Below are 15,428 nucleotides of genomic sequence, written 5' to 3'. Positions count from 1 at the left end.
TACTTGATGCCCCCAGACATGCTTCCCCTGCTATCCCAGTTGCTTTCCAGGGTGTTGGCATCATTTCCTGGGGTGTCTTAGTGGACTCTCCAGAGTTGAATGGTGGGATCCCCTGTAGCGAAGCATTTTCTCCCATAGACTATAATGGGGTTCGATATTCGATCGAATACTCGAATATTGAGCAGCTATTCGAAACGAATATTGAACATTTTACGGTTCGTTCATCTCTAGTAATAAACATTATCTAGTGTTTAGAACCATTTTCAGTGTTTCTGTCACTGTCTGTGGAGGAGCTGAAGTGAATAAAGCTGTGTGATCACATCCTATGTGTGGAAAGATGCAGAGCTGTCATGTGACCTCAGCTCCACCAATGGAATGCAGGCAGGAGCTTTACTTTCAGTTTGTTGATTGTCCCGCCCACACAAGCTGGCTGAGCTTACACTGTAAAATCTCATTTTAATGAGGAACAGGTAAGATAAAAATCATTTTTATAGCACAATTGTCCTATAACCATCTTTCTGAGTTGTCTGGGGCACTTTGATTTTTTCAGCTTAAGGGTGGCCAACCCCTTTAAGTCATGAACACTTTTATTGATGGCAGAACATTTTAGAAATAAGGCAACCAATAAGGTACCATTAATTTTGCATCAGCATGGCTTGATGGTATGATTGGTATAGTAGCCTGGTGCCATTAGCGTTATCAGTTATCGCCATATTACTACTATGGTCTATATATTGTCCTTTCGTAAGTGTTCAAGAGTTATTTTCATTCCACTGCTGAGATGGCACCCAAGCTCTGACCCCTAGGATGGGACTTATGGGAACAGCCAAGCAAAGCTGCTCATCATTGTTCCTGTAACTCTCATAGATAAGAATGGGAGCTAGGTAAACAACACATTACATCTAGTTACCTTAAGATCACATGCAAACGACCAAGTGTGTATCCAAGTTCAGGTTGATTTAGCAGAAGAATGCACTTGGATGACATTTGGAGTGAGATCTGAGTGTCACCCGAGTGCACACTTACCTCTATGGGGCTTCCAATCTGTTCTATTCCAATAAAATGGAGGAGGATAGGACCTGCTCTATTTCCATCAGAATAGAACGGACCATCGGATTCCCCCTTGGATGGCAGACTAGGACATGTGCATGGAGCATAACTGTGAAGCTACAGAATCTATGTAACTCAACAGTGCTACAATATTACCATAGCTCCCATTCTGCTCTAGGGGAGGAACAGTATGGAGCAGCACTGCTTACCCGCTCCCATTAGTTCCAGCTATAGGGGTCAGAACAGGGAACAGTTATTCTCATATCAGCAGCAATATGTCAAGGCTCTAATAAGCCTTTAAAGACATTTTTGGTATTATATAAATAAAGTGTAATCACCATACTGTATAAATGAATGATAGTTTTATAACTTTCTACTATACATTGTGTTCAATCCTTTTTTCTAGATAAGTGTTTACTGTCCATGACTCACAACACTCCTTACATTCAGAGTCAGCAACTGCTTCATCATACCTAGTCCTGCTCTCATCTGAGAAGTTGTTACAGCTGTATCCAGTCTAGGCAATGCTCTGTCTGTAAGGCTCGCTTCACATCTGTGTTTGTGCCATTCCATTCACCTATCACAAGAAATATAAAGAGAGAGAGGCAACACGGTGGCTCAGTTGTTAGAACTGAAGCCTTGCAGAGCTGGGGTTATGGGTTCGAATCCTGCCAGGAACAACATGTGCAAGGAGTTTGTATGTTCTCCACATGTTTGCGTGGATTTCCTCCCATTCTACAAAGACATACTTAAATAAAAAATGAAAAAAGTACATTGTGATCACTATATGGGGCTCATAATCTTCATAAAAGAAATGTAAAGAGAGAAAAGTCCTGCAAGCAGCACTTTTCTCTCCACATTTTCTGTGCGGAAACCATTATATTCTATGGGGACCGTGGGTTTCCTTATGTAACCGCTTTTTTATGCGGATAGGTTTCCATTCCCTGCATATCCCTGCAGTCCAGCTTCTCCTCAGCTCCTGATCTGATCAGACATCATCTTGGCTTTTATATTTGTCTCCTTGCTCTGCCATCAATTCCATGTGCATCGGTATAGCATCACATGGGCAGCTGGAGACTTTACAATGGAGGAGCCTCAATAATCTAAGAGACTTTGGGGCAGGTTCCTCAAGACCCCCATATTATATAAGCAGGCAGTGCACCCTCGAGATCGCAATGTGACTCCATTCACTAACATGAGTGAAAGAGTAGCATGGTGACATGGTGAGCTTTTGAATGTGCAAAGGCAGTCACAGACAAAGTTGCTGCATAGCCGTAGTCTTAGTGTTTTAAGTTTTGTGTAACAACAATTGTGATGGTGTAAATGATCACTTTAGTTGATTTATTATAAAACAGTTTGGAAGAGATAAAAAAGTAGCAAAGAGTGAGCAAGGTTTACAGCAATTCCTTTCCCCCTACGCCCAACAGCAGCACAACTGGGGTATTCCTGCCCCTATGAGCTGTTAGGACAGGTGGAATTTTTAATTACCTAACAGCTTTTGACCTCTATAAGAGGCCGGAAGACCTGCTCCTCCCTTGTGTTTTTTTCTGTCCTGTGGGACAGGACAGGTGGTCAGGGGGGGAGCAGATGTTCTGACCTCCTATAGGGGTCCACTACTCTCCCCCACCGGTACCTGACAGCAGAAGATCTTTTTCTGGACATCCTCTTTTTTCAGCAGAGGTCCCCTTCTCCCGGCGGGGACCCTGCCGGCTCGTGCACGCTCCTGTCCAGCTGGGGCACCGGGTCGGGGCTTTCCCCTAGGAACGCTAGACCTAGGAACCTTTCTCAGGTTCCTCCGGTCCGCCGTCTAACAGGGTCCGCCGCACATGTGCAGTGCGCGGGTCTCGCGGCGGACGGGAAGAGAACAACACGAGCATTGCACGGTAGTTCGGGAGGGGGGTCCCCCGGTCCTGGGGACCATACCTGGGTCGGATCCCCCTCCCCCTGTCTTCTCCCCTTTTTTTCATGAGATTCTGGCTCCGTTGTAGCCCCTACCCCTTGGGCGGGGCTCCGGGCAAAACCCCGCCCCCTGGCCTATTTAAGTCCCCTTAGAGCTTCAGTTAGTGCTTGTCGCTCCGGTTGCAAGCACATCAGTTGGTGAAGCTCCCTGGTCAATTTCTGTGCTGGAGAACTGTCTTCATTGACTAAGGTTTGGGGGAGGGAGGTTGGAGAGTTGCATCTCTGAGTGCAGTAAGTAGTTAGTGTATCCTTTCTTCCTCCTCAGAATGTCTTCTTCTTCCTCCACTGTTCTGCCTAGAAGGAAGGCTACTTCCAAAAGGAAGCATCTGGCGTGCGCTTCTTGTAGAGTGCCGCTGCCTGATGACTCCCAATATCGCTTCTGTCAGGGGTGCAGGGCCCCCTCTGTTGAAACAACTCCCATGCGAGAGATGGTGTCCTGGGTGAAGGGGTACGTCCAGGACTCCATGAAAAGAATGGAAGCCGTCTCCCTGGCCAAGAGGCCACGGCTGGATTGCGAATTGTCCCTGCCGCCTCTGGAAAAGCTGCGCCTCAGGGATGTGGAGTCGTCTTCTAGTACGGAGGAGGAGAAGGAGATTTTTCCCCTGGACAAAATGTCCAGAGTATTCAAGACCCTAAGAATCAGAGACCGGGAAGGCGGGGAAGGCTCTAGCCGTAGGTCTCGTACCTTCAGGCCCTCTTCGGAGATGCTCCGCCTGATGGAGGGCGAATGGAGGCACCCGGAGAGATCCTTTGCGCCATCCACACGCTTCAAGGCACTTTTTCCCGTCTCTGAGAGTCAACTAAAGGCGTGGGGTCCCCCGCCAAAGTTGGACGTCGCCGTGGCCAAGTTATCAAGGCGCTCCATCCTTCCATCAGAGGACGGCTCGGGCCTCAGGGACCCCATGGATCGCCGAGTCGAAGGATCTTTGAGGTGTGTATATTCGTCCGCCTCTGCCCAGGCCTCTTTGGGCATGGTCGCGAATGAGGTAGCAACTGGCTTACGCGCAGAACTGTCATCCCTGGCCAAGGACATCGATTCCGGCGTGGATCGTGATGATCTCCTCGCGGCAGTGTCCGACATCACGCTGTTGGTGGATCACCTGACAGAAGCTACCCATTTTCAGACCCGTCTGGCGGCTAGATCCATGGCACTGGCTACTGTGGCTCGCCGACCCCTATGGCTGAAGCCCTGGAAGGCTGACCTTACTTCCAAAAATAGCCTTTGTGGTCTCCCCTTTGAGCCCGGACGGCTGTTCGGAAGGGAGCTCGACCCCATCATGGAAGGCTGGGCCGACTCTAAGAGCAAGAACCTGCCACAGCCCCTTGAAGGTCGGAGTACCTCCTTTCGAGGAAGAGGCACTCGAAGAGGCACCAGAGGCCAGCGGCGATCCGGGAAAGGAAGAGGTCGGGGCTCAATGCCCCCTTCTAATTCCCTCTCAGTACACCTTCCTACTTCCCCCCCCCCTCCCCTGGGGTGGGCGGTCGTCTTTCCCACTATGTGGAGGCCTGGCGGCAGAATATTCGGGACCCCTGGGTCATCCAGATGATCCAGGAAGGTTATAAAATTAATTTTGTTTCCCAGCCGCCAGAGAAGATGGTAAGAACCCGCCCTCTTCAGGGCCCCAAACAACTTCATCTGGAGAGATTGATTCAGGAGTACGTGGACAAGGCCGCGCTAGAGATGGTTCCTCGCGCAGAACAAGGCACCGGCGTCTACTCTCCAGTCTTCTTGGTCCCCAAGCCATCAGGCGAGTGGCGTATGATCATCGATCTCAGGTATCTGAATCACTTCATCCGCAGGCTGCGGTTTCGCATGGAAACCATAAGGTCAGTACTACCTTTCATGCACCCTGGAGATCACTTCGTCACTCTGGACCTGAAGGACGTCTACCTCCACGTACCCATCTTTCTGGCACACCGAAAGTTCCTAAGGATTGCCGTAGACATACAGGGGAAAGAGGCGCACTTCCAGTTCGCAGCCCTCCCGTTCGGCATATCCTCCGCCCCCCACACCTTCACAAAGGTCATAGCTCCGGTCGCTGCCGCCCTGCGCCTTCAAGGCATATTCATAGTCCCGTACCTGGACGACTGGCTTCTGAAGGCTCATTCAAAGGAGGTTCTTACCACGCAGGTGCAGACCGTCGTAGCTCTACTAGACAAGCTGGGGTGGCTGGTAAACTGGCAGAAGTCAGTGATGGTGCCATCAACACGAGTTCAGTTCCTGGGACTTATTCTAGACTCTCTCAACATGACGGTCTCTCTACCCTCTCCTCGCAAAAGGAAAATTGCTCGGGCGGCACATCATTTGTCTTCCACACGGAAGGTCACCATCAGGACGGCGATGAAGGTCCTCGGATTGATGTCCGCTGCCCTAGATGCAGTTCCTTGGGCCCTATGGCATATGCACCCTCTACAGAACGAGATCTTGAGAGTCTGGAATCACAGTCCTTCAGGTTTACAGAAGCCAATCCAGTTAACCATCAGCACCCGGCAAACCTTGCCCTGGTGGACCCATCTGCGAGATGGGAAGTCCTCGGTCCAGCCCGCCTGGACCCTGTTGACTACAGATGCCTCCCTCACAGGCTGGGGAGCTCATCTGGGGGAGACCCCGGTTCAAGGTACATGGAATCAGCGGGAGAGGACGCACTCATCCAACTGGCGCGAGCTTACCGCAGTTCATCGAGCCCTTCTGTCATTTGCACCACTTCTACGAGGGAAAGCGGTCAAAGTAAGATCAGACAATCTGACGACAGTCCACTATATCAACAAGCAGGGAGGAACCAGGTCCCCCTCGCTCATGCAAGTCACCAACCTGATCTTCTCCTGGGCAGAACAAAACCTCTCCCAGCTGGCCGCGGTACATATCCAGGGCCGCCTGAACATCCTAGCGGATCAACTCAGCAGAGGCCGGCCGACCGCAGGCGAATGGTCCCTGAATCTGATGGCCACCCAACACAATGCCAAAGTAGAAAGGTTTTGCTCCCTGTACCGGGAAGACAACCCTTTGGCTGTGGATGCCCTGTCAATACCATGGAGGTTCGAACTGGCATACGTGTTCCCTCCCATCCCGATGATACCGAAGGTATTGGCGAAACTCAGGCAGGACCAGACTTCGGCAATAGTGATCATGCCGTTCTGGCCAAAAAGGGCATGGTTCACCGACCTTATCCTTATGAGTCGGGGGAACTACTGGAGGCTTCCACCAGTCAGGAACCTGGTGTCACTGAACAGTCGGCCGTGCCTGGGCCTAGACAAATTCAACCTCACTGCCTGGAGGCTAACCGCGCCATACGCGCAGACAGAGGATTGTCCCAGGGAGTGCTAAGTACCTTAGCCCATTCAAGAGCAGAGGCAACCAATCAGAGCTACCAAAGGATCGCCCGGATATTCCGAGATTGGTGTACAGGCAGCCACCGCGATCCAGACAGAGATGCAGTCCTAGAGTTCTTACAGAACGGCTTGGAGAGAGGACTAGCACCTGCCACCCTCAAGGTTCAAGTGTCAGCTCTATCTGCTCTCCTGGAGACACGGTTATCACAAGATCCTCTTGTCAAACAGTTCCTTAAGGGGGCTGCCAGGCTCCGCCCCCAGGTACGGCCCCCTGTCCCCAGGTGGGACCTGGCTGCGGTTCTACAAGGGCTATGTGCGCCCCCCTTCGAACCATTATCTGAAGTGGACTGGAAGTACCTGTCATTTAAAGTGACCTTTCTGTTGGCAATAACCTCCGCCATGAGGGTTGGCGAATTGCAGGCTCTAGCAGCCTCCGAACCTTTCATAACTTTCTTTCCTGACAGAGTACAGCTAAGGTTCGTCCCAGGATTCTTGCCGAAGGTACCCACACTTCAGAACACCAATCAAGTGATCACCCTACCGGGCTTCTTTCCCTCCCCTGCCACTGAGCAGGAGGAGAAGCTACACACACTGGATCTGGTAAGAGCACTACGTATCTACCTGGATCGTACAGCACCGTTCCGAAGATCAGAGAATCTTCTGGTTAATGTGTTTGGCCACAATAGAGGCGCTAAAGCATCAAAGGTAACCCTGTCTAGATGGATCAGAGAAGCTATCAGCTGTTCCCTACGGGCTCAGAATCTTCCTGTTCCAGATTTCCTACGAGCCCATGCCACCCGATCAGTGGCGACATCATGGGCAGAGACACGGTTCCTCTCTCTAGAGCAGATATGTGCTGCAGCCTCTTGGAGCTCACAGCTGACTTTTGCCAAACACTACAGATTGGACTGGCGTACGGCCGATGCTACAGCATTTGGGCACTCCGTCTTGGCATCAGCCTGCCAGGAGGTCCCGCCCTAGGGGAGATAATACTTGCTAAATCCCCAGTTGTGCTGCTGTTGGGCGTAGGGGGAAAGAAAGATTATGAATGATAATCTGTTTTCCCTTAGCCCAAACAGCAGCACAAGGCTCCCTCCCTAAGAGGTGCTATTGTACAGATTTTGTGTATGTGTGTGTGTAGCTCTTGGCATAGATTGCTCTGTATATCATACTTGTTACTAACACAAGGGAGGAGCAGGTCTTCCGGCCTCTTATAGAGGTCAAAAGCTGTTAGGTAATTAAAAATTCCACCTGTCCTAACAGCTCATAGGGGCAGGAATACCCCAGTTGTGCTGCTGTTTGGGCTAAGGGAAAACAGATTATCATTCATAATCTTTCTTTCTTGTTCAATTCTAGTCTAGTGTTTCCCAATTCTGATCTTCTTCCCATTAACAGCATATACACGCTTTGGCTGACTATACCAGCGTTTGAGGCAGTGGGGGGAAATAACTTGTTCCGCTGACAGCTATGTATATGGCCATTAACCTATGTGCAGGGTTACTCTGCTGTCTTGTTGTGATATTGCTGGATGGATATAGAAGGATGTTTTGTATGTCTGAATCTAGGAAGGATACAAAGTCAAGGTCCATGTAGTGTCTGCGGTAAATATTATGCTCGTAGTATGTTCCCTTTAGGTTAATTGTTAACTGATCTACTGTACTAAAGGTACTAAACATATAGGACATGTTGTGTATCGGGAGTTCATATTTATTACCATTAGGTTTTATCGGTTTGGGTATGTTTGTGATCCCGTCATATACATCACAAATATGTTGTCCTCATGAGTGTTCCGTTACATCCATTGCACAGGAGCTGTGTCCCTGCTCCATCCACAGGCTGTCACTGATAATCTGAGTTCACATTTGCATCAGGGTATCCATTCGTGTGGTCTGATGTAGGACCAGAAGAATGGAAAAACAGTCTTTTGACAGAAAGCAACAGATCCGAGGGTCTCCACTGGGTGTCTTTAGTTTTTTCACAGATATCTCTGAACAAAAAAAAGTCATGTTTACAAGAATTTTTTTAACTGGAATTTTTGCCAAACTCTGCACCGGAGACTCAGACATAGATATGAACATAGCGACATCCTAAATCAAAGGCTGAGATCCTAGTCACATCTGAATCCAGCCATTTACCGTATATACTCGAGTATAAGCCAACCCGAATATAAGCCGAGGCCCCTAATTTTACCACAAAAAAACTGGGAAAAAGTTAACCGGGAAAAATAATTTTTTATTGACTCGAGTATAAGCCGAGGGGGGTAAATCCACTATTGAAGATAAAAAATCTGGTCATGTGCATTACAGCTTAATAATTCCATGTGCCTCATAGTAATAGCAGTTAACCTCTTCATGTCCTTCACATTAACCCCTTGTGTGCCTCACATAAGAGTTACTGATATGTGGGACATATGGAGGTAATAATTAAGTATCTTCATAATTAAGGTCCTTTATTAGTACCCCCATGTGTCTCACATATTAGTAACCCTTATATGGGGCACACAGGGGCTAATATGAGGGACATGATGGGGTTAACTGCTATTAATGTGAGGCACATGGAGTTACTGAAACTAAATTAATAACTCCAAATGCCTGACATTAATAGGCAGAGTAACCCCAGCAGGTACCTGTGTGTTTTACTGTAGCATCCTCTCCTCCATACGACAGACATCTTCTATAAGACACAATGAATCCTGGCCACTGACTTATCCGCAGATGTTCCGTTCTAGTGGCTACAGGACTTTTGATGACATCACAGTCACGTGACCTACATGACAAAGCTAATCACAGAGCAGCAGCACTAAAGGACCTCCCCCTTTGTTTAATTTATGCAGGTCCTTGCATGTCTCTGTGCTCCGTGGACCCTAACTCGCGTATAAGCCGAGGGTGGCTTTTACAGAATAAAAACTGTGCTGAAAAAGTTGGCTTATACTTGAATATATACCATATTTTCCGGCGTATAAGACGACTTTTTAACCCCTGACAATTTTCTCCAAAGTTGGGGGTTGTCTTATACGCCGAGTCTAGTCAAAGCGCATCCCTCTGGCCCTTGTATCCTATTACTGGAGCCATCCTGAAAGCCTGGGGATGGCAAAAGGAGAGCAGCGCTGTCCCGAGAAAAACACACCTCCTTCAACTGACTGCACAGGTTTGGCATCCATGGATGGAAAGAGACACCCACAACATGCTATATTTTTCATTCTGATGTTAGGAGGCATTCAGGGTCTAAACTAATGTTATGGATGTCAGAAGAAATACAATATAAAGAAATAGGATCAAATCTAATTTCAGATCTCACTCCTGCAATGAAGCTATGCAAGAAGAGAAAAAGGGGTGGGCCAGACGGGTGAAGGAGGCGTGGTTTCAAGCTTGCCAAGAAAACCACGCCTCCTTCTCCCATCTGGCCCGCCTCTTCTTCACTGCCTCTCAGATGTCGCTCCTTCAATGAAGCCAAACAGGCAGGGAAGGAGGAGCGGGCCAGAGGGGTGAAGGAGGTGTGTTTTCAAGTTTGCTTAGAAAACCACGCCTCCTTCACCCATCTGACCCGCCCCTTTTTCTCTTCTTGCATAGCTTCACTGCAGGAGTGAGATCTGAAATTAGAGTTGATCTTATTTCTTTCTATAGAATTTCTTCTGACATCCACCACATTAGTTCAGACCCTGAATGCCTCCTAACATCAGAATAAAAAAATACAGCATGTTGGGGGTGTCTCTTTCCATCCATGGATGACAAACCTGTGCACAAAGTGCATGAAACAATTTTAATTAAAACAACAGGGCATGAGAAGTCCAGTTTTACAATGGTATTAGCATGTACAGCTGATGGCACCAAACTGAGACCAATGATTATTTTCTTATACGGCAAGTATATCCCAAAGTCTATATTTTAACTGGAAAAGTTGGGGATCGTCTTATACGCCGGAAAATATGATACGGTAACCCCTAAATATAATACTCTAATCTATTGACTTCTGCATTTAGGTGTTTAAGCAGAAGGGACTGGTTCATTTTGTCCCATCATTCCCCCTCTCCATTGCAGAGTACAGATGATTAGTGTGACAACCATGGACCTAACCAAGGCCCCATGACCTGCCATAGCTCTATGTATATCTCATTTTTAGACCCTACTCACACTAATGTCTGATTTATCAGTCTGTGACATCATGGAAGAGACACAAATATGCCAGAGCCCAGAAGAGGCGAGTAACACTGTTTCGATCACCTCCCTTGGGCCTCCACTCATTATACTCTGGGGTCTGAAGATACCCTAGATTATAATAGTTTGTGGGTAATGTACCACAAAAAATTTCGGATTCAACATAAAATGTTTGCAGTATTAGTAATGAAACTCTTAGGGGCCACTAAGAGACTTTATACTGTGTGAGGGGCCACAGGGGTATACTATACTGTGTGGACTGGCTACTGTGAAACATTATACTGTATAGAGGCCACTATGGGGTATTATATTGTGTGAAGGGGCCACTATGGTACATTATACTGTAAAGAGGTCACTATGGGACATTTTACCTAGCGAAGGGGCCACTGTGGGGCATTATATTGGATAGAGACCACTATCTCTATATGACATTATATGGTGTGAAGGTGCTGTGGAGTGGCTACTGTGAGACATTATATTGTATGGAGGCCACCATGGGACATTATACTGTGTGTAAATGGGGCATTATACCATGTGGAGGCCAGCAAAGGGAGTGTTTTACCATGTGGAGGCCAGCCTTTGCTAGTTATACCACTGAGGTGTACAGTAATACCCATCTGTATTATAGTTTTTAAACAGAAGCATAGTCTACTAGAGTTTAAGAGATATGTTAAAGGGACCTGGTAAATGGATGCCAAAAATGTGAGCAAAAGTAGCTGAACCCTACTGTCAGCAATGATCGAACTCTGTGAGTGTGTTAGGCACAGCTCTTTGTCTAGGGGAATGGGAATACCCTAAAAAGTGGTGTTTACTATAGACATGCCACAGTAGGGTAGCGATAGGGAATGAGGGGGTAAGGTATGGTCTGCTACTAAGTATTATAAATGACTGTGTCGGGCTGGGGTGCCTACACCATTGTGAGGCCCCTCTACACTGGTGCATGCAAATATCATCTGTCACACATTTGCAAATTCCTAAAATATAGCCTATATAAATGTATTTTGCAGTAGTATCTTGCTGTCTTGCCCTTTCCTCTGTTCCTGTCCCGGGGTCCTATCAATAGCCTACTATACTACCTGGTTCTTGCCTTGAAATAGGACCCTGTTGGCTATGTTAACCAAGCATATGTGATGATTGATGATTGGGGTCCCTGCAGTACAGTTGAGAAGATGGGTCCTGGGGAGGAAGGAAACTGTATGGCTGACTCTGCACCTAGATATCATCTCACCCACCCAGTGTCTCTACAGTATATAATAATAAGCTGGGTACTTTCTTAAATAGACTACCCAGTATATTATACTGACGACTAGCCTGGTTGAGATGCTGTACAATGGGTATCTGTATAAAGTACAATGAGTGTACTGTGTTATGGCAGGATGAGTTGCTGGCCCACCTGGCTCAGGAGCCCACAGGGGATTAACCTGTGAGCCAATCCAAGCCTGTGAGTGACACATGGTAAATGGGGGACCTGTTACAGATTTTACTTTGTGACCCAGGAATTTCAAGTTACAAATCTAGATACAAAATATCAGATGCTAAAACATAAAACTAAATTCAGACTTCAAATGAACAGTTACTTGCAGATAATAGTCTTGGTTATGTAGGTGTCCAGACCTGTTATGCAAGGATTTGCATAGCCTGCATTTTTCCCATAAGCCTCTGCACACAACTATGTATCATACAGCAATAGTTTAAATAAAACCACTTTCTTTAACGAAAAATAAGACAGGGTGGCCGAGGATGAAAAACAAGATACCGTGTACCAGCAAAGTAAACAGCGGAGACGTGCTGTACTTTGAAGTAGTGAACGGTGCCAGGATGATGACCCATAAAATATTTGAGGTTCATTGACTGCTCATTCCTTGTGACTCTCATGTGATAATGCAGATACAAAGTTTTCTTAACAAAGGAGACAAACTACAAGGTACAAATAGACTAACATGTACTACAGTATAAAAGCATGTAGTGCTCAGACTGTGCTGCATACATTATGGAGGTTAATATATACCCTATATACATCTAGCCCATACTATAAAATTAGGAAAATTTCCTATGAGATATCTAACATAAGGAATTAAAATATAAATGTACTGTGATTGGCAGATTGATTACAGGGGTATATGTTGGATTTTCCAGAGGGGATTCTGGGCATGTATTGTGGAGCTTGGGGGGGCTTGTATTGGGGGGTTGGTGTGTATCATAGGGGGAGTTTACCCTACATACTAAATGTCCACACATAGTATAGAGCACTTAAAACCCACACTAAAGAACCCCCATGTTCCACAGATAATTCTCAGTACTATTACTCCTTGGACGCCATGTGTCTCTGGTCCCAGCACCCATGTCAGAGAGACGCTGGTGCAGAGAAGGAACAAGAAGTCAACTAGCCTTAATTTGTTGGGACATTTGCCTAAACAGCCACAGCTGTAGGTGGTGGTCATGTCTGCCTGCTAGAAAATTAGAGGCCTCCTCTTCTTCTGCTTCAGCAGTATTATTACAGCCATAGCTTTCTATTTTTGTTAAAGATGGAGGAATTGGTTCATAACGAACCTGATTCAACCTGAATATCCCAAATTGTTCATTTGTTTACAAAATCCAACAAATGGAGATTTGTTTTGGGAGAACTAAAATGGCCATCATAATATACTCTGGGGTCTGTAGAGATATATATATTATATGTGAAGGCCCAGGGGAGGTGAGAAAAATTTAAAAAACATTCATAGTTCCCTTACATCTTTTGGGCTTCCTTGCATGTATGGCACTCTCCTGATGACATTTGGTGCTCTTCTGTGATGTCATAGGCCTGGGTCATCTGTGATTGGGCCTAACAGGTAACATGGGCACTCAGAGTGCCATGATGTTATGACACTTGGCGTGTCCCTGTGACTACCAGTTGCTCAATCACAGGCCTCAGTGGTGACCATGGCAGTGCCATTTTAGTTCTTCTAGATTCTTTGAAATCTAATTGTTAGGAACCTGATGCAACACATAACTCTGTAAGTCCTGGGCAACTAGAATCCCTAAGCACTGAGGCAAAAACAGTCCTGGGTGTGCTACGCTCCCCTATCCAGAGTGGAACCAGGCCCTGGAGTTCGACAGAGCTGCTGATAGTGGAGTTAGATTTAGTAAAAGTCCAGGGCCCAGATCCACAACTGCCCAGAGAGCGACACATACCCAGCGAACCCCAAGTAGGAGGACCCAGAAAGACCCAGACACTAACCTTAGCGTGAAGTCCAGAAGAGAAGGATGGTTCGGAAAGCAGGTGTGCAGGAAGGTAATCCAGGCAAGTCACGCGGATACCAAAGGATCAAATTCGTGGTCAAGCAAGCCGAGTCGTTAACTGAAGGTCACGTGGTAGCAGAAGGCAGAGGCAGAAGCAAAGTCAGGAGAGCCGGGTCATACACAGGAGGTTAGCGGAATAGCCAAATTAGGATCCGAAAAGGGAGGTCAGGAGAAAGCCAAAAGGTCATACACAGAAGGTCAGGAAGGTGCCAAATCTGGATCACGGAGGAAACGTCTGTAAAACAAGCCAGGTCAAACACATCCAAGGAATCCAGGTACAAGGACTGGATGCAGGAGACAGGTAATGGGTGTCAGGTAACAGAGTATAGAAAACAGGAGAGGATTCTCGCTAAGGGAGCTGATGCCGTAGGTATACGAATAACCAGCAGGCTAGGCTCAGAATGAGGCCTAAATAGCCTCAGGCCTGCTGCCGATCCCCCTGATCCCAGAAGTACCAATTCCAGCGCTAGGGGGAAATCGGAACCTCTGCATACTCAAGAGGAGGCCTCCAGACTACCCTGCACCGGAACGGTGTGAACCGGGTGCCTCTGCGCAGCACAGCGGAGGCCCTGGCCCGTCCTAACAGTACCACCTCTTCCATGAGGGCCCATCTTGCCAACAACAACTGGACCAGACTTACTAGGAAACCTAGTATGGAAATTTCTGACTAAGATTGGAGCATGTACAGAACGGAGTCCCTGGCCCGTCCTAACACTAATTGTGCCTATTGCATCGATCTGTAGTTTTTCTTGTAATTCTACAGGGTGATAAGTCCATGTAGCTGATGTTTCTGTGGCAGGGTATAGCTTTCTGATGTAATTGTAATTAGAGATGAGCAAATTGGATTGACCTGAATTTTTCAAACATTTTTGGCTCGGCCCAAATCGCTGAGGGTTCATCAGTAACAAACCACTTTTAGACTTTGAGGTTTCTTCATACTCCCCTTTCCTAAACATCCTTATGGCATCTGGCGTTCCCTCTGTGTCTTCTCCTCTTCTGGCCTTAGGGGTGACATCATGTATCATGGGGGGAACATTGATTAGGCAAGTGAATAAACTCAGCCCGAAACAAATTTTGGCCTGAACGACCTGAACCTGAAATGAATCAATGAATCTCCAGAGATTCGCCAATATCTAATTGTACTTTTATATAATGCATCACAGCAACATAGAAGAGTTCCCAAATAATGTTCCAATTGTTATATTCACAAGATATACGGTAAAATATTTATAAACCGATCAAAATTAAAATCTTCAGCCTGCAAAGTCATCTGCCCTGGGACCTAAGAATCACACCAACGGGTCTTCTGCATATACTGTTAGTGTACGAGAACAAGGAGTATCTGATGGGTTATTCTCTATCTTATCCCAGCACTAAAAGTAATCCCTATGTAAAGGATTACTAAATTTTGTAATACATACAAATGAGTTTAAAATGCAATTCTAATGCTTATTTAATAATATCAGCTGGGAAAATGTTACGAGATCATTGCGGTTATTATTAAAGATTCATTTTAATATAGGTCCAGCTGCCGGAGGATTCTGTTTAAATGTTAGACATCTAGAAATATACTTCAAATGTTATAGTGTCTACATGCTGACATTCAGCTCCAATATTATATCTCTTCTGCTAAAGACTCAGAGTAAAGAATAT

General features: G+C 46.6%; 1 long non-coding RNA gene across 1 annotated transcript in view; it reads right to left on the bottom strand.

The window, feature by feature from the left end:
• The window catches only part of LOC142200886 (uncharacterized), a 615,073-nt gene that overhangs the window by 518,259 nt on the left and 81,386 nt on the right, over positions 1–15,428 (bottom strand). The gene's annotated exons all lie outside the window — the stretch shown is intronic.

The sequence above is a fragment of the Leptodactylus fuscus genome, chromosome 4 (assembly GCF_031893055.1).
Source record: "Leptodactylus fuscus isolate aLepFus1 chromosome 4, aLepFus1.hap2, whole genome shotgun sequence".
NCBI lineage: Eukaryota > Metazoa > Chordata > Amphibia > Anura > Leptodactylidae > Leptodactylus > Leptodactylus fuscus.
This window is presented reverse-complemented; position numbering and strand designations above follow the sequence as displayed.